The following is a 17,607-nucleotide window of genomic DNA, read 5'->3' on the forward strand; positions in this document are numbered from 1 at the left end:
TAAAGGGGAACAAAGGGACTTATGGACCAGTCACCCTAACTTTCATAACTGGAAAGATACTTGAACAAATTATTAAGCAATTAGTTTGTAAGCCTTGCCTTTTGTAACTGTAAGCCAAGCCTGGGGAGGCCAATGGGCATATGTCCTAACCCTAGCCCGGAGAGACCTATACTTATTAATTCTACTCCATGTAGCCCTATGGGTGGCTCAAGGTGATATGCTGTGGCCCTTGAACCTGACCGATGACTATTCACTGAGAGTCCTATCCTTGGTCACTTTCAGAGAATGTCTTACATGAGCTTTAGCAGTTTTTGGCTTCATTTTGGAGGGTTTCTTTTGAAAGCTCTGCTCTGGTTTGAGTGCCTATAAAACTGCTTTAATATCCAGAGGCAGATAGATTTTACTTTAGAAGTAGTGTCAAATTAGCACTAATGAATCAGAGCAAAGATAACTAACTGCAGTAAGCAGTTTGGATAATGTAATTGTGCTTCTTCACCGTGTTCTGAACAATGTGGCTGAGTGTGATCAAAGAAGAGCAAGGCAATGGCTCATTTGGTAAAGGAGTTTCTGATATACAGCCTTCCCCCCCATGCCCCCAACAAGAGCTACTCATAACATTTTCAGATTTTTATAATTTGACCGGGGCTGGCAGGACAAAGCTAAGGAAAGTGTATCAGAGCAGTGAGGGAGGATGTATGCAGGTGTTAGGAGCATGTTGGGAAGTAGAGACCCTTTGCCCTTCTGGAGGTGTGCGCTGGTGGAACTACTGAGGGGTCAGCACACCCCTAGATGAACATTGTTATTAGTGTAAGGGATCCTTCAAATTCTTTTTTGAGAAAAGAAAATGTGTGTGTGATGGAAACAGTTCAATGACTAGATCTTTGACAGAGAAATGGATTTCCAAAAATGTAGTTTGTCCTTGATTCCTTGATAAATAAGGACCATCATCAAACAGACCTTTTTTTTCTTGGAGCTAAGAAGCTTGGACAGAGCAGAACCATAAGGGGAGAAAGTTGGGCATCTTTTCCTCCAGCAAAATAGTGGGAAGGAACAGAAATATCTATGCTCCCTTTCCATCCTCAATGGCTGCTCCACCAGGCTATGAGAGGGAGCTTAGGGGCTCCCCTTCCCTCCACTGCTCCCTGATCAGGGAAGAGATCTTACAATCCCCTACTCCCCATGCTGCCTCCAGCAGTGGGCAACAGACATCAGGCTCACTCTCCCCTCCAACACCATGCTGCTGTTTCTAAAGGAAAAGAGGAGTTCAGAACTGTGCAGGGGGTATGAAGGAAGGGCATCAGTTGTGCATCCCTCATCTCCATGCCCCATCCATTTTTGTCTCTCCTTCAAAATATGCCCCTTCTGACTCAGTCTGTTCCTGCATACTCGTCCATTGTTCAGCACAGCTAACCAGTGAATGTACCTGGGGTGCATGCTGGTGAAAACTGGAATTCAAATCTGTAAAACACAACACAGACCATGGTACATTCTCCTGGTCATTCTTGTCTCCTTATTACAGCACCACCATCACTGAACAGAGGCTACTGCTCCAGGGGTCAGAATGGTAAATGTAGCCCTGCTGAATGGCAGAGACATTAATGGGAACAGGCTGGAAGAATTGCTATAGTGATTTGAGACGTGCATGTGTACCTTGAGTGATCACGTAGGCCAGGGATTGGCAACCTTTGGTACACAGCTTGCCAGGGTAAGCCCCCTGGAGGGCCGGGCTGGTTTGTTTACCTGCCGCGTCCGCAGGTTCTGCTGGTCGCGGCTCCCACTGGCCACGGTTCGCCGTCCCAGGCCAATGGGGGTGTGTAGCAGGGTGGTCACCCTCTCCAGCCCTGAAGGGATTAAAACATCCCTGGAAAAGGGCTGCCCCAGGGAGCCAGAAGCAAGGCTGATTGGGGAAGCAGCCACAGGTGAGGCCACACTCCAATCAGGCCACAGCTGGCCCTATAAAAGGCTGTGGGCCAGGATCTCAGAAAGCCTCTCTCTAGCTGTGGAGAGAGATGGGCCTGGCTGCCTGGGAGCTGAGCAGAGTACCTAGAGTGGAGCAGGGCTGAGTGAAGGCCACAGGAGCTGGGAAGCTCCAGCCTGGAAAACCCCTAGGCTGCAGGCCTTGCTAAAGGCTGGGAAGGGTACAGGGGTGGCAGAGGTGCAGCCCAGGGCAGGCAAAGGCATCAGGTCCAAACCCCCCTTGCCAATGATGAGTGGTTTACAGACTGCAGTTCGCCCCAGTGAGCGGGGGCTAGATGGTGAGTGGCAGTAGCCACTGAGGTGAGGTGGGGATAGAGGGTTGGGGGTTGCTTAGGGAGGGGAGACCAAAAGTGTGGTGACGCTACCAGGGGGCAGCCCCCCAAGATAAAGGGGCACCGGGGTCCAGGAGGGACACAGGGGCCAGCGGCAGGTGAGACATCAGCCGGCCTGCAGAGGGCGCTCCGGGCTGGAATTGAGCTAATTCCCAGGACGACCAGCAGGAGGTGTCGCACCAGTGAGTCATCGCTTTGCTACAGGGTGGCGGGAAGCGGGGCCCAGCACACCCCTCAGCCCACACTGCTTCCCACAGCCCCCTTTGGCCTGGGACGGCGAACCACAGCCAGTGGGAGCTGCAATCGGCCGAACCTGTGGACGCAGCAGGTAAACAAACAGGCCTGGCCCGCCAGGGTGCTTACCCTGGTGAGCCACGTGCCAAAGGTTGCTGATCCCTGATATAGGCCTCACTGAAATGCTGAGTTCTACAGTTTATATTAGTAGCTGTACAAAAAGGTCTTCCTGACATGTGAACTGTTGGCAGAGTTGTAGCATACATAAAAGTGGTCTCTAGGGCTTAGTGAGCAATGAGAAGGAGTATTCAGGGTAAGGGGGATGAGGTGGTAATACTTTGTAAGTCTAGGGCAGTTTGTGTGGATCAGGCTCAGGGTTTGAGCGTAGCTCCTGCTTTATATGCATAACCCTTAGCAAAGGAAAGATCCTAGACTTTGTCCTACAGTGCTCACATGCTCTGTTCCCAGACTGTGCAAGAGCATCTGTAGGGAGAGTGCTTATATGTGTGTTGGTGGTGGTGTTGGAGATTGTTCAAAGAAGGGCCACTAGAATGATCCGAGGAATGGAAAGCCTGTCGTATGAAAGGAGACTTGAGGAGCTCGGTTTGTTTTCCTTAACCAAAAGAAGGATAAGAGGAGATATGATTGCACTCTTTAAATATATCAGAAGGATAAATACCAGGGAAGGAGAGGAATTATTTCAGCTCAGTGCTAATGTGGACACGAGGACAAACAGATATAAATTGTCAGTCAGGAAATTTAGGCTTGAAATTAGATGAAGGTTTCTAACCATCAGAGGAGTGCAATTCTGGAACAGCCTACCGAGGGAAACAGTGGGGGCAAAGGACCTCCATGACTTTAAGATTAAGCTAGATAAGTTTATGGAGGGGATGGTATGATAGGATAACGGGTTTAGTCAATAGGTCAATAACATGCCACAATGGTAATTAGTACAAAGGGTCAATGATAGGATATTGTTAGCCTTTTTCCAGAGGGTCTGGCTGGAGAGTCTTGCCCGCATGCTCGGGGTTCAACTGATCGCCATATTTGGGGTCGGGAAGGAATTTTCCTCCAGGGTAGATTGGCAGTGGCCCTGGAGGTTTTTTGCCTTCCTCCGAAGCATGGGGCAGGGGTCGCTTGCTGGTGGATTATCTGCTACTAGAAGTCTTTAAATCATGATTTGGAGCATTCAACAGCAGAGTCAAGGGAGAGAATTATTTCAGGAGTGGGTGGATCGGCTTATGTGGCCTGCATCTTGCAGGAGGTCAGACTAGATGATCATAATGGTCCCTTCTGATCTTGAATTCTATGATTCTATGATTCTATGAAGTTACACATCTGCAGTTCAGCCTTGATTACCTGATTTTCAGAGATTTGGGAGAAACTGAACATAACATTCTAGAAGGACCCGATGCATCACTGCACAAACTTAACTGTTCACTACCAAAATGAGAGGGCACTTTATTCTTTGACCAGTATTGAGATCACAACATATCCCATAAAAGAGAAAATGTGATTTCATTAAAACATTCTGGGCCTGATGCTCATTTTATGGTAAACTTACTCTCTAGGACTCTCATGGCATAAAGGAACCTTAAAGAGGGAGTGCATTATATTTATATCCATTATAAGACCCCTTTGTAAAGTTGCCTTATCATGAATAAGTTAGGCCCCCTGCCATTGCATCTGCATGATCAGACCCTGGTGTCTGAGCCTTATGGAAGTCAAGGGGGCTTTGCATAGACACAAAGATCAGCCCAGATTATATACTTGCAGATTTGGGGTTTATATGTGTTCTAATCTGTTGTAGTGTCAGTTTCTGTGGATATCTAGCTGTGGGTCAATGTATTGGCATCATGCTGACAGCTTTCAGTTTAGTCAAGAGTAATCCTGATATCTCTGAAGAAAGAATTATAAAAACAGTTATCCAAAATGACAGTCCTTGAAAGCACAAATCTTATATGGCCTTTTACTTTATATTAGTACAGCAGAAACAAACAATTCTCTGCTCTCTTTTTGACCCCAAAAGAGTACAAAATATAAGAAACATCCAAAAAGTTCAAGTCTTTGAAAGTATAATTCAAATTCTGAGGCCATCCACAGCCTCAGAAACCACCCTGACATTATAATCAAAGAGGTTGATAAAGGAAGTGCTGTTGTCATCATGAACAGGTCTGACTACCAAAAGGAGGCTGCCAGACAACTTTCCAATACCAAATTCTACAGGCCACTCCCCTCAGATCCCACTGAGGAATACACTAAGAAACTGCACCATCTACTCAGGACACTCCCTACACTAACACTGGAACAAATCAACATACCCTTAGAGCCCCAGCCAGGGTTATTCTATCTACTACCCAAGATCCACAAACCCGGAAATCCTGGATTCCCCATCATCTCGGGCATTGGCACTCTCACTGAAGGACTGTCCGGATATGTGGACTCTCTACACAGACCCTATGCCACCAGCACTCCCAGCTATCTCCGTGACACCACAGATTTCCTGAGGAAACTACAGTGCATTGGTGACCTTCCAGAAAACACCATCCTAGCCACCATGGATGTAGAGGCTCTCTATACAAACATCCCACACACTGATGGAATACAAGCTGTCAGGAACAGTATCCCTGATGATGCCACAGCACAACTGGTTGCTGAGCTCTGTGCCTTTATCCTCACACACAACTATTTCAAATTTGATGACAATATATATCTCCAGATCAGTGGCACCGCTATGGGCACCCGCATGGCCCCACAATATACCAACATTTTTATGGCTGACTGGAACAACGCTTCCTCAGCTCTCGTCCACTCACACCCCTTCTCTACCCATGCTACATTGATGACATCTTCATCATCTGGACCCATGGGAAGGAGACTCTGGAAAAATTCCACCACGATTTCAACAGCTTCCACCCCACCATCAACCTCAGCCTGGACCAATCTACACGGGAGGTCCACTTCCTAGACACTACGGTGCAAATAAGTGATGGTCACATTCACACCACCCTATACCGAAAACCTACCGACCACTATGCCTACCTTCATGCCTCCAGCTTCCATCCCGGGCACACCACACGATCCATTGTCTACAGCCAAGCAGTGAGGTACAACCATATCTGCTCTAACCCCTCAGACAGAGACCAACATCTACAAAATCTCCACCAAGCATTCTCAAAAATACAATACCCGCACGAGGAAATAAGGAAACAGATCAACAGAGCCAGACGTGTACCCAGAAGCCTCCTACTGCAAGACAAACCCAAGAAAGAAACCAACAGGACTCCACTGGCCATCACATACAGTCCCCAGCTAAAACCCCTCCAACGCATCATTAGGGATCTACAACCCATCCTGGACAATGATCCCACACTTTCACAGGCCTTGGGTGGCAGGCCAGTCCTCAGCCACAGACAACCTGCCAACCTGAAGCATATTCTCACCAGTAACTGCACACTGCACCATAGTAACTCTAGCTCAGGAACCAATCCATGCAACAAACCTCGATGCCAACTCTGCCCACATATCTACACCAGTGACACCATCACAGGACCTAACCAGATCAGCCACATCATCACCGGTTCATTCACCTGCACATCCACCAACGTAATATACACCATCATATGCCAGCAATGCCCCTTTGCTATGTACATCGGCCAAACTGGACAGTCTCTACGGAAAAGGATAAATGGACACAAATCGGATATTAGGAATGGCAAGATACAAAAACCTGTAGGAGAACACTTCAACCTCCCTGGCCACACAATAGCAGATCTTAAGGTGGCCATCCTGCAGCAAAAAAACTTCAGGACCAGACTTCAAAGAGAAACTGCTGAGCTTCAGTTCATCTGCAAATTTGACACCATCAGCTCAGGATTAAACAAAGACTGTGAATGGCTAGCCAACTACAAAACCAGTTTCTCCTCCCTTGGTTTTCACACCTCAGCTGCTAGAAGATGGCCTCATCCTCCCTGATTGAACTAACCTTGTTATCTCTACCCTGCTTCTTGCTTGCTTATATATACCTGCCCCTGGAAATTTCCACTACATACGTCCGACGAAGTGGGTATTCACCCACGAAAGCTCATATTCCAAAACGTCTGTTAGTCTATAAGGTGCCACAAGACTCTTTGCTGCTTTTACAGATCCAGACTAACACGGCTACCCTTATGATATTCAAATTGTTTGTTTTTCTTTTTAGTATTTTAAAAAATCTTTTTACTGTATTCCCTACAAAAGAGGTGGATGCCCCAAAAGGCAGAGTCCCTGGTAAGAAGTCCCTAACAATTCCTCTTTGCTCTAGCAAAGTAAAATATGTATAGCACTGTACCTCAACTCTGCTTTCCTGAGAGAGACTCCCAAAATGATTGCATCCTTTATAGCACTTGTCTTAATACTGTAGTTAGTTAAATAACAAAACAAGAGCTACAAACCTCTCTTCTTTACCTTAATTCATCCTGAGTAAATAAATATCAGTGACTACAGTTCAAAATAATAGAACTCTTTATATCTAAGGACATTTTTTTATAATGAGAAAAGAACAAAGAAACTTGTTTTCCTCTGCCTCTAGGGAAAGCACAATAGCAAACAAAAAACAGGGAGTGAGAGCAGAAAGCAGACAAACAACTGAATCTCAAATTAATTCAAACTACCTAAATTATTGTATAACACAGCAGGTATGCTTATGATGCTGTATTAACAGAAAGTTTGTGTCAGCACATCCATTGCAAACCTGGCTTTTTGCAGTTTGCTGCAGGCTGTATCTCTGCATATACTGCACCACCCCATAAGCAAGGAACTGTTTGCAAATTAACATAAATCCCTTTAGCCATTTTTCAGTCAGAAGAGTATATATAATTCTTCTTTTTTATGGGTTTAAGACACCTTTTTTTTTCTTTAAATCGTTTACAAAGAGGCGTTGATTTGCAAAATGAGATTTGGAAAACACTCACTTTGGTGTGACCTAATTACTTTTGTTACCAAGAAAAAAGGAGGTAAGTGTTACATACAAATCTTAAAATCACCTCCTGCGTGTCAGTGTGTTATTGTCTAATTGAATAATTATAGAATACATTAGGATATGTCTATTGTACATAGTTTAGCATCTTCTGTGGGGAAAATATAACAATTTTATAGCCATTCCGTTTGAAGGAAGCATTCTAGCTTAGCAGGCAATAATGCACATTTTAAATATTGTATGTGCGTACCTGGGCAATGGCTAGCCTTTTCTCAAAGTAATGAAAACAGCTGGCAGGTTTTATTGTAACCATGGAGGAGTCAAAACCAGTTTTCATCTATATATTTATGGAAGACACTCAGGGCTACATCATAAAGGGACTTAGGCACCTTGCTACCACTTTAGGCACCTAAATTCAACATGTAGAACCATCATGTACAAAACCCCTACTCAGTTGCTGCTGATCCCTATAGATTCCCCAAGTGTTATGTCTCCATAGTTAAATTACTTCAGGCACTTAAATTTCAGTGCCTGGACATGGACACAGTCTCCTCAGTCCTGTCGTCACACAGCAGCTTGGCGTCTAACTTGCCCCTAAACTCAGCAGGATTCACAGAGTAGGTGTTCCCCCATCTAGACTGCCTTTTGTGCTCAGTCTGGTAGGGTTCTCAGGGCTTGCCGAAACCCATACAAAATGGCAGGAGGTGGTGGTGTATACTTTTTAATTTCTAGCTTGATAGCTAGGGAGTCACCTGAGATGTGGGAGACCCGAGTTCAGTTTCTTCCTTCTCCTGACAGGGAGAAGGGCTGGGGATATTTTGTGGGAGGTCTTTCTCAATCTCTCCTGTTGAAGCTATTCCACAGTGTTTAAATAGCAAATGGGCCAGTGAGAATGACTGTCCAGTCCAGTCTCTTTGTTAATATAGCCCTGAATGAGTAAGTATCCTTTGCCTTAGCATATGATCTACAAAAGGGGATTTGGATGGTTCATTCTTAGGTCCCAGTCTTTCAGCTGGCTCCAATATCGTGGGATGCTGCTGAAGTGGTGGCTTGCATTTGTACACAGTTGTGCATTAGCAGACCTGATTGGCCCCAGTAAACATACGTACTCATTCTGATAGCCCCCTCATGCAGCTATAAATAGAGGATGTCTATAAAATTACTCATCTGTCTATTCACTTAAATTTATATAGCAAGTTATAAGGAATGGATAACAGAAAAATTGCTGTAGTAATGTTTAGTGTTCTTTCAAAAATTTTAGGAATCAATCTATCTAGTGAATAGTGCTTTTTTATCTGGAGACTGCAGTACTGCAAATCCTATGGGATGAGAATTTTTGTATTTAATTATTTATTTTAATTCCAATTGAGAGGTTCTAACTATGTATGGGCCAGATCTTCTGGGAGTAGCCTGTGCACATTCATGCTTATGGGATTTGCTGCACAGTCACAGATGGACAAGGTGCCTGGTCATTCTCACCGGAAATCATTCACCAAGACTCATTTTAAAAAAAAACAAAAAACTTCACCACCACCACCCATCCATTCAACTCTCTGTGGAACAACCCCATATTAGCATCAATGTCCTGGATGTCCTGATCAGCTTCAGCAATGGAACACGAGAGATAATCCTATACAAGAAACCCATGGATCACCTCACCTACTTTCATAGATCCAGTAACCACCCCAAACACACCAACAATCTGTTATCTATATCCAGACACTCTGGTACCACTGAATGTGCTCTGAGGAGAAAGTCTGGGATATACATCTTAATACACTCAGAACTGCCTTCACCAAACAAGGATTCTCCTCCAGAGAATTAGATTGTGTCATACAATGGGTCACCCACATACTCAAAGAGAATCAGCTTCAGTACAGAAATAAAACATCTTTTGACTCCACACCTCTACTTGTCACCTAATACCCCACACTGGAATCCATCAAACAACTATAACCTGTGCTCAGTGGTGATCCCATGCTGAAATAAATCTTTCCTGAACCCTCACTTCTAGCCTTCAAACAATCAACTATCTGTCCAAGCTATCATCAGAAACAAGCTCCTCCTGCATCAGGATGCACCAACTCAAAGCAAAACCAGACCTTCCAGAACAACAGACACAAAACCCGCAAACACATCTCCACTGCTATGATGATCAACATCTCCCACAAAACACCTTTCAAGATCCATAGACATGTGTAGGACCCATCACAACATGTGGTGTACCTCATCCAGTGCACTAAATGCCCCAATAGCAACTATGTGGGTGAAACCAATCTCTACACTCAAATGAACTCACGGGAAAACGATAAAAGACAAAATCACCAGATCCACTGGGGTGAACACTTTTTTCACAAAGTGATCATTCTATACCTGACCTCTCAGTCCTTATCCTCAAAGGAAACCTGCACAATATTTTCAAAAGATGAGCCTCCGAGTTTAAGTTCATTACTCTGCCAGACACTCAAACATGGACTGAACAGACAATGGATTTATGGCTTATTACAACAATCTAAACTCTAACCCCCTTTTATTTTGTCCTATTACTTCAGAGGTGTTAACTGGCTATTTTACCTTGAATGGTCCCCTATAATATGTGCTAACTACTTGTGCCAAACAATCTGTTCTAGCTTGCATTTTGCAGTGACACTGGGAGTTCCTTTCCCAGACCTGAAGAAGAGTTCTGTGTGGCTCAAAAGCCTCTCTTTTGCCAACAGAAGCTATTAGGACTCTCTATCATCCCTGAAAGTCCACTTACCAGCCAACCAAACCAAACATTAACTAATAATCAGACAATAGTTACACATAACACAAGTGATTCATGAAGGGACTAGAAAAGCTTAGCCTCCAGTCAAAGATACAGGATCTCAGCTTAATACATGCTCAGCTCCTGAAACCTTCCTTTGAACCCATGGGGGAATGTTTTTCACCTTTCAACCAAAGCAGCCTTAATTACAAGCCATTAGGGCTTACCCACCATTCACAATATTTCACAAGGGCAAAGCAATACTGTATCCCACATCCTAACAGAATTCTACCTCAATCAGTCCATTATCTTACCAGTATTTTTTTCCCAGACCACATTCAAATCCAGGTGAACCAAAATTGCACAGCTTTGACACCAAAAGTATATTAACTTTTTAAAATAGGACTAGAGAACTTAAAGTCACAAACTTTATATTTCATTTAGGGATAGTAATAACACAGGCAATTACCTCTCCCCATTATCTAAATGTATTACGCTCTCTATAAACAAAAGCTACAAGCAAATCTTTGTTCTCTTCGCCATGTGGGTTAGATCACAGCCCACAAGGACAAAAACAACTTATTTGGCATTCCTTGAGCATATCCTGATTTTTAGAGATATGCATAGCTGCAAACTTTAGTCACAATTTCACAAAACACTATTTGCTAGATCTAGCATCCTGTTTGGACACTCAGACAATTGAATGACAAAACATTTGTCTTTCAGAGGTATTAATCCCCCCCCCCCCGCCCCGGAAAGACAAAAGTTTTGCCTTGACAAGCACAAGTGTGAGCAGCGTGTTGTTTCCAGGCGGGTGCCGACAATGCAAACACCGCTCGTTGTGGGGTGGAAGTTTTTTGTTGGCAGGAGAGCTGACAAACAGCGGCTACACTGCACAACTTTTAGCAGCACAGCTGCAGTGACAGAGCTATGTCGCTAAAAATGTGTAATGTAGACACAGCCTGAGTTTATTAAAGCAGTACTACACTCCTTAGTCAATTAAGACTTCATATCCCACATTAGCAGTACTTCAGTTTCTGGAATCAAACTATCCCATGAGTGAGACTGTGCAGAGGCCAACGGAAGAAGAAGAAATGAAGGTTACTCCCATGTAACCAGAGTTCTTTGAGATAGATTCTGCAATTTACACTCTCCATGCAGCTTGCCCTCTTCAGAGTCATAATTGCAGCTTTCAACAGTGAGAGGTTGTGTAAGGAACTGAGATGGCTGTCACCTCCCCCTCCCCCCATTTGTGGTCTTTCCCTCCACAGCTGTGCCCCTTGGAGAGAGGACTCTCCCTTCCCAAGTGTTCTGAGGGAGAATTCTCCCTCCAAGGGCCACCATGCGAGCTACACGAATAGTGTGTCCCCTGAGTGTGAATGTACAGAGTTCACTTGAAGGCCTTGAGTTACAGGTGAGTAACTCACTTCTCAATCCATTGTTTTGAATACTGTAAAAAACAGACGGGGGAAGTGGTTGTGGGTCATGATTTAGGCTAGATTTGATATTCTTTGATGTAGTGGTCAACACTAAAAAAAACCCTAGATGACATTCATGCTAGATTAAGCAAAATTTTACTTGAGCAACTAACTATGAAGCCACAATAGCCACTCCGTTTGTGTCCCACCTTCTTTTGAATCTCTTTAATACCATGCTCACTGTTACCAAACTTCTATGTTTGTGTCTATGGCTAGAAAGCTGACACAATGTGCAGGTGTTTACTATGGAATGTACAAGTTTAGCAAGGGCATCTCAACACTTACAAGGTCTGCAGATGAATCTGTAGGCTTTGTAAACAGTAAGCTTTAAGCTTACTATTATGGCTCTCATAACATCAATAGTTACTGGCTGTAGAGCTTACAAATGGGATGGGAATTGTGGAGCCTTGAGTCTTGTTTACTATTATGGAATCCACAGATTATAGGTTTTTCAAGATATTCAAATGCAGCCACACCTTCTAAAAGCTTTTCAGATTCATCTTGTCAATCTTGTAAGTTCCATGCTTACTGCTACATAGTTTACAAGGTCGACAAACTCTGCATTCAGATCTTCCATTATGACAGACCCCATTGCTCCCATAATAAATTTTCAAACTTTTACCCTTGTGCTTTCTCCTAGGCTGTCCCTCATATTTGGGAACAGCTCCCTGTAAACATTTGCAAGGCTACTTCCATTATCCTCCTGAAAATCCCTCCTTAAAATTCTTTTTTGTGATGCCTGCAGATACTAATAGTAGGCTGCAGGTGTGCTGAGAGCACAGATTAGCATGCTGACCAACATCACTGTGCTCCTGTGATTTCCCCCATCTGTTGGCATCCATCCTGTACTATATTTGGATTGTAAGCTCTTTAGGGCAAGGACCATTTTTTTGTTCTGTTTGTACAACACCTAACACAATGAGTTCCTGATCTATTACTAGGGCTTCCAAGTACAGTTATGATATATGTAGTAAATAATACATGGTACTGACTATTCATGAACATAAGGTGAAATTCCCATACAGATCCAAACAACATTCTCGCTAAATACAGGAATTATAGGAGGTTAATTCCATTTAATTCTTCCAACACTGTGCAGTGATCTTTATATTAGGAAGTTTGTTTTTGCACTCCTTGTTCTGTCCCTGGAAGACTTTTTTTTTTCTGTGACTATTTTGGATAGAGGGCTTTATGTGTTGGTAATTTGTTCCTTGTTACATTTTTTTAAACTTCTGGATTCTCCCTGAACAATACTTTTCTAAAAGTAAAGAATGGCAGTAGCACAAATTGAGGGAGCTGTGAGTTTAGTCGTGGGGGGGGAAGTTCTTTTTTCCTTCCAAAAATTGGACATTTTCCAATAGAACATAATCAAAGTCACGTGCAGGGCACAATGTTAAGAATGTCATCTACTAACATTACAAATGTAGTCATTCTCTAATTAGCAACTCAGAATGTAAGAAGGAAAATATTACATGATTGCTAATATATGATGGAAATTAAGTATGAAAGTTTGGGCGGAGGGGGGGTTCTTGAGTAAGACTTACAGCTATCTGAAAATCTGGTACTATAAACTCTTACTTCTCCTGGATTCTGCAGCTGCAGAATGATTAAAACTCAGCAGGAAAGACTATAATTAACAAATACCACCTGCTGCAAGAACAGGTGTTTGTGTCTTCATTTAGAAACCAAACTAAATGAGAAGATACAAACGGGCTGAAGAAGATCACTGGCTGGAATGACATAATTTTTCAATGTTTATCCTTGAACTTAAAACCATATTCTCTTTACTTTAAAGGCTCCTTATCAGGAAAACGTGTGTTTCTAGTTATTGAGCAGACCTTTGTCATTTTCATGCAGCTGTCCTCCGCTCCCAATATCCTCAGCATCAATCAAAAGTATTTTGTAATTCATCACTCATTATTTTTAGATACAACATTCAGTACCTAGATGGAAAATATTATAAGCACTGATAACTGTTAGAAAGATAACATTTGGTTTTTCAAGTGACATCATTATCTTTCTCACTAATTGGTTTCTATAATTCAAACAGCAAGGCAAAATGCACTGTTAGGAATTTTGCAAGATTCCATCTTGTTCTGTCTACTGCTAACATGTATATGATGCTGTAATGAGGGTTAATGACAAAACATGGATTGTTTTCGATATGCTGATGTTGCCTAATTTAGTTTCCATCTCTCCAGATCCAGATGGAGCAGCTGAGTCCCTTTCCCAACATCTAGCAGAAACTGAGAGCAAGTCTACATTTAAAACACTGCATGAGAACAGCACTGTAGTGCAGGGGTTGGCAACCTCTGGCATGCGGCTCGCCAGGGTAAGCACCCTGGCGGGCTGGGCCAGTTTGTTTACCTGCCGCGTCGGCAGGTTCAGCGGACTGTGGTTCCCACTGGCCGTGGTTCACCGTCCCAGGCCAATGGGGACGGTGGGAAGCAGTGCAGGCGAGGGATGTGCTGGCCGCGGCATCCCACCATCCCCATTGGCCTGGGACGGCAGGTAAACAAACCCACTGACGTGGCAGGTAAACAAACTGGCCTGGCCCGCCAGGGTGCTTACCCTGGTGAGCCACGTGCCAGAGGTTGCCGAACCCTGCTGTAGTGCTTTAATGAAGATGCTGTACTATGATGGGAGAAGGTGTAGTTAATCCATCTCCCCAAGAGGCAATAGCTCTGTCAACGGGAGAAGCTCTCCTACCAACACATCACTGCCTACACAGGGGGGCTAGGTTGGTATAGCTATGTCACTTGGGTGTGGATTTTTCACACCCCTGAGCACCATAGTTATACCAAGTATAGGTCTGTAATGTAGACCAGATTTGAGACATGGCTGAGAGTGAACTGGCTAAAGCACAGTTCAGAAAAGAGTGAGATTTCGTAGATTTTAAGGCCAGACGGACCATTGAGATCATCTCATCTGATCTCCTGTATAACATAGGCCATAAAATTTCCCCAAATATAATTCTCAGAGCACATTTTTTTTAGAAAAACATCTAATCTTGATTTTAAAAGTGCCAGTGATAGAGAATCCATCACAATCCTTGTTAAATTGTTCCAGTGGTTGATAACATTGTGAATGTAGGTGTGCCTGGAAAAACTGGAAGATATGGCAACTGTGCCACCAATTGAAGGTGTGTCCATTGACAGCTCCTTCTGCCTCGCCCCCCCCATTGTCTCAATTTAGGAATCTGGATTATCAAACGATTGCAGGATTGGTCTTTCCGCAATATTCAAGGCTGACTGATTTATTTGTATCTGGCTAGGAGGTTGAAATGTTTTCTCTTCAATGGAGATCTAACTACCATAATTCATACATTTGACTCCTCAACACTAAGCTAGTGTGGTGCTCATTGCTTGAGGCTACACCCTTTAAATCCATTCAGGCACTAAAGGTAGTCCAGAATATGGCAGCCCTCTTGATCAGCAAGTGGCTTTCTATGACAGGGTTTCTCAAATGGGTCGCTGCTTGTGTAGGGAAAGCCCCTGGCGGGCCGGGTCGGTGTGTTTACCTGCCCCGTCCACAGATCCAGCCAATCACGGCTCCCACAGGCTGCGAATCGCAGCTCCGGGCCAATGGAGCTGCTGGAAGTGGCACAGGCTGAAGGACGTACTGGTCCATTGGCCCGGAGCAACAATCCGCAGCCAGTGGGAGCCGCGATCGGTCGGACCTGCGGACAGGGCAGGCAAACGCACCGGCCTGGCCCGCCAGGGGCTTTCCCTACACAAGTGGCGACCCCGTTTGAGAAACCCTGTTCTATGAGCATATGTAACTATAGCATAGGACCTTCCTATCTGACTATCTCTCCTTTTTTAAAACTTGAGGTCAGCAGAAGTAGTCTAGCTGGACATAACATAAGAACATAAGAACGGCCGTACCGGGTCAGACCAAAGGTCCATCTAGCCCAGTATCTGTCTACCGACAGTGGCCAATGCCAGGTGCCCCAGAGGGAGTGAACCTAACAGGCAATGATCAAGTTATCTCTCTCCCGCCATCCATCTCCATCCTCTGACGAACAGAGGCTAGGGACACCATTCTTACCCATCCTAGCTAATAGCCATTTATGGACTTAGCCACCATGAATTTATCCAGTCCGCTTTTAAACATTGTTATAGTCCTAGTCTTCACAACCTCCTCAGGTAAGGAGTTCCACAAGTTGACTGTGCGCTGCGTGAAGAAGAACTTCCTTTTATTTGTTTTAAACCTGCTGCCTATTAATTTCATTTGGTGACCCCTAGTTCTTGTATTATGGGAATAAGTAAATAACTTTTCCTTATCCACTTTCTCAACATCACTCATGATTTTATATACCTCTATCATATCCCCCTCTTAGTCTTCTCTTTTCCAAGCTGACGAGTCCTAGCCTCTTTAATCTTTCCTCGTATGGGACCCTCTCTAAACCCCTAATCATTTTAGTTGCTCTTTTCTGAACCTTTTCTAGTGCTAGAATATCTTTTTTGAGGTGAGGAGACCACATCTGTACAAAGTATTCGAGATGTGGGCGTACCATGGATTTATATAAGGGCAATAATATATTCTCAGTCTCATTCTCTATCCCCTTTTTAATGATTCCTAACATCCTGTTTGCTTTTTTGACTGCCTCTGCACACTGCGTGGACATCTTCAGAGAACTATCCACAATGACTCCAAGATCTTTTTCCTGACTCATTGTAGCTAAATTAGCCTCCATCATGTTGTATGTATAGTTGGGGTTATTTTTTCCAATGTGCATTACTTTACATTTATCCACATTAAATTTCATTTGCCATTTTGTTGCCCAATCACTTAGTTTTGTGAGATCTTTTTGAAGTTCTTCACAATCTGCTTTGGTCTTAACTATCTTGAGTAGTTTAGTATCATGTGCAAACTTTGCCACCTCACTGTTTAACCCTTTCTCCAGATCATTTATGAATAAATTGAATAGGATTGGTCCTAGGACTGACCCTTGGGGAACACCACTAGTTACCCCTCTCCATTCTGAGAATTTACCGTTAATTCCTACCCTTTGTTCCCTGTCCTTTAACCAGTTCTCAATCCATGAAAGGACCTTCCCTTTTATCCCATGACAGCTTAATTTACATAAGAGCCTTTGGTGAGGGACCTTGTCAAAGGCTTTCTGGAAATCTAAGTACACTATGTCTACCGGATCCCCCTTGTCCACATGTTTGTTGACCCCTTCAAAGAACTGTAATAGATTAGTAAGACACGATTTCCCATTACAGAAACCATGTTGACTATTGCTCAACAGTTTATGTTTTTCTATGTGTCTGACAATTTTATTCTTAACTATTGTTTCGACTAATTTGCCCGGTACTGACGTTAGACTTACCGGTCTGTAATTGCTGGGATCACCTCTAGAGCCCTTTTTAAATATTGGCGTTACATTAGCTAACTTCCAGTCATTGGGTACCGATGCCAATTTAAAGGACAGGTTACAAACCTTAGTTAATAGTTCCGCAACTTCACATTTGAGTTCTTTCAGAACTCTTGGGTGAATGCCATCTGGTCCCGGTGACTTGTTAATGTTGAGTTTATCAATTCATTCCAAAACCTCCTCCAGTGACACTTCAATCTGTGACAGTTCCTCAGATTTGTCACCTACAAAAGCCAGCTCAGGTTTGGGAATCTCCCTAACATCCTCAGCCGTGAAGACTGAAGCAAAGAATCCATTTAGTTTCTCCGCAATGACTTTATCATCTTAAGTTACCCAAATTAGTAGTCAGATTGTTTGCAAAAGAGCTGATTATGCTGCAACTCCTGGAGAAGTCAGTCTATGGCTTAAAGATTCCACATGGCACACGCACTGCTAAGCAGCAACGGTTAAAGTTCCTGCAGTGCACTGAACAGCCCGCATGATTATATGCTTCATTGATT

At 43.7% G+C, this 17,607-nt stretch overlaps 1 long non-coding RNA gene across 1 annotated transcript in view; it reads left to right on the plus strand.

Moving 5' to 3' along the window:
* Window positions 1-2,514: 2,514 nt before the first annotated feature.
* LOC123371626 overlaps window positions 2,515-17,607 on the plus strand; it is a 78,000-nt gene continuing 62,907 nt past the window's right edge. Inside the window, exon 1 of the long non-coding RNA XR_006579873.1 lies at window positions 2,515-2,637. This is a non-coding gene — a long non-coding RNA (uncharacterized LOC123371626). The remainder of the gene's footprint in view (window positions 2,638-17,607) is intronic.

The sequence above is a fragment of the Mauremys mutica genome, chromosome 5 (assembly GCF_020497125.1).
Source record: "Mauremys mutica isolate MM-2020 ecotype Southern chromosome 5, ASM2049712v1, whole genome shotgun sequence".
In the NCBI taxonomy this organism is placed as follows: Eukaryota; Metazoa; Chordata; order Testudines; family Geoemydidae; genus Mauremys; species Mauremys mutica.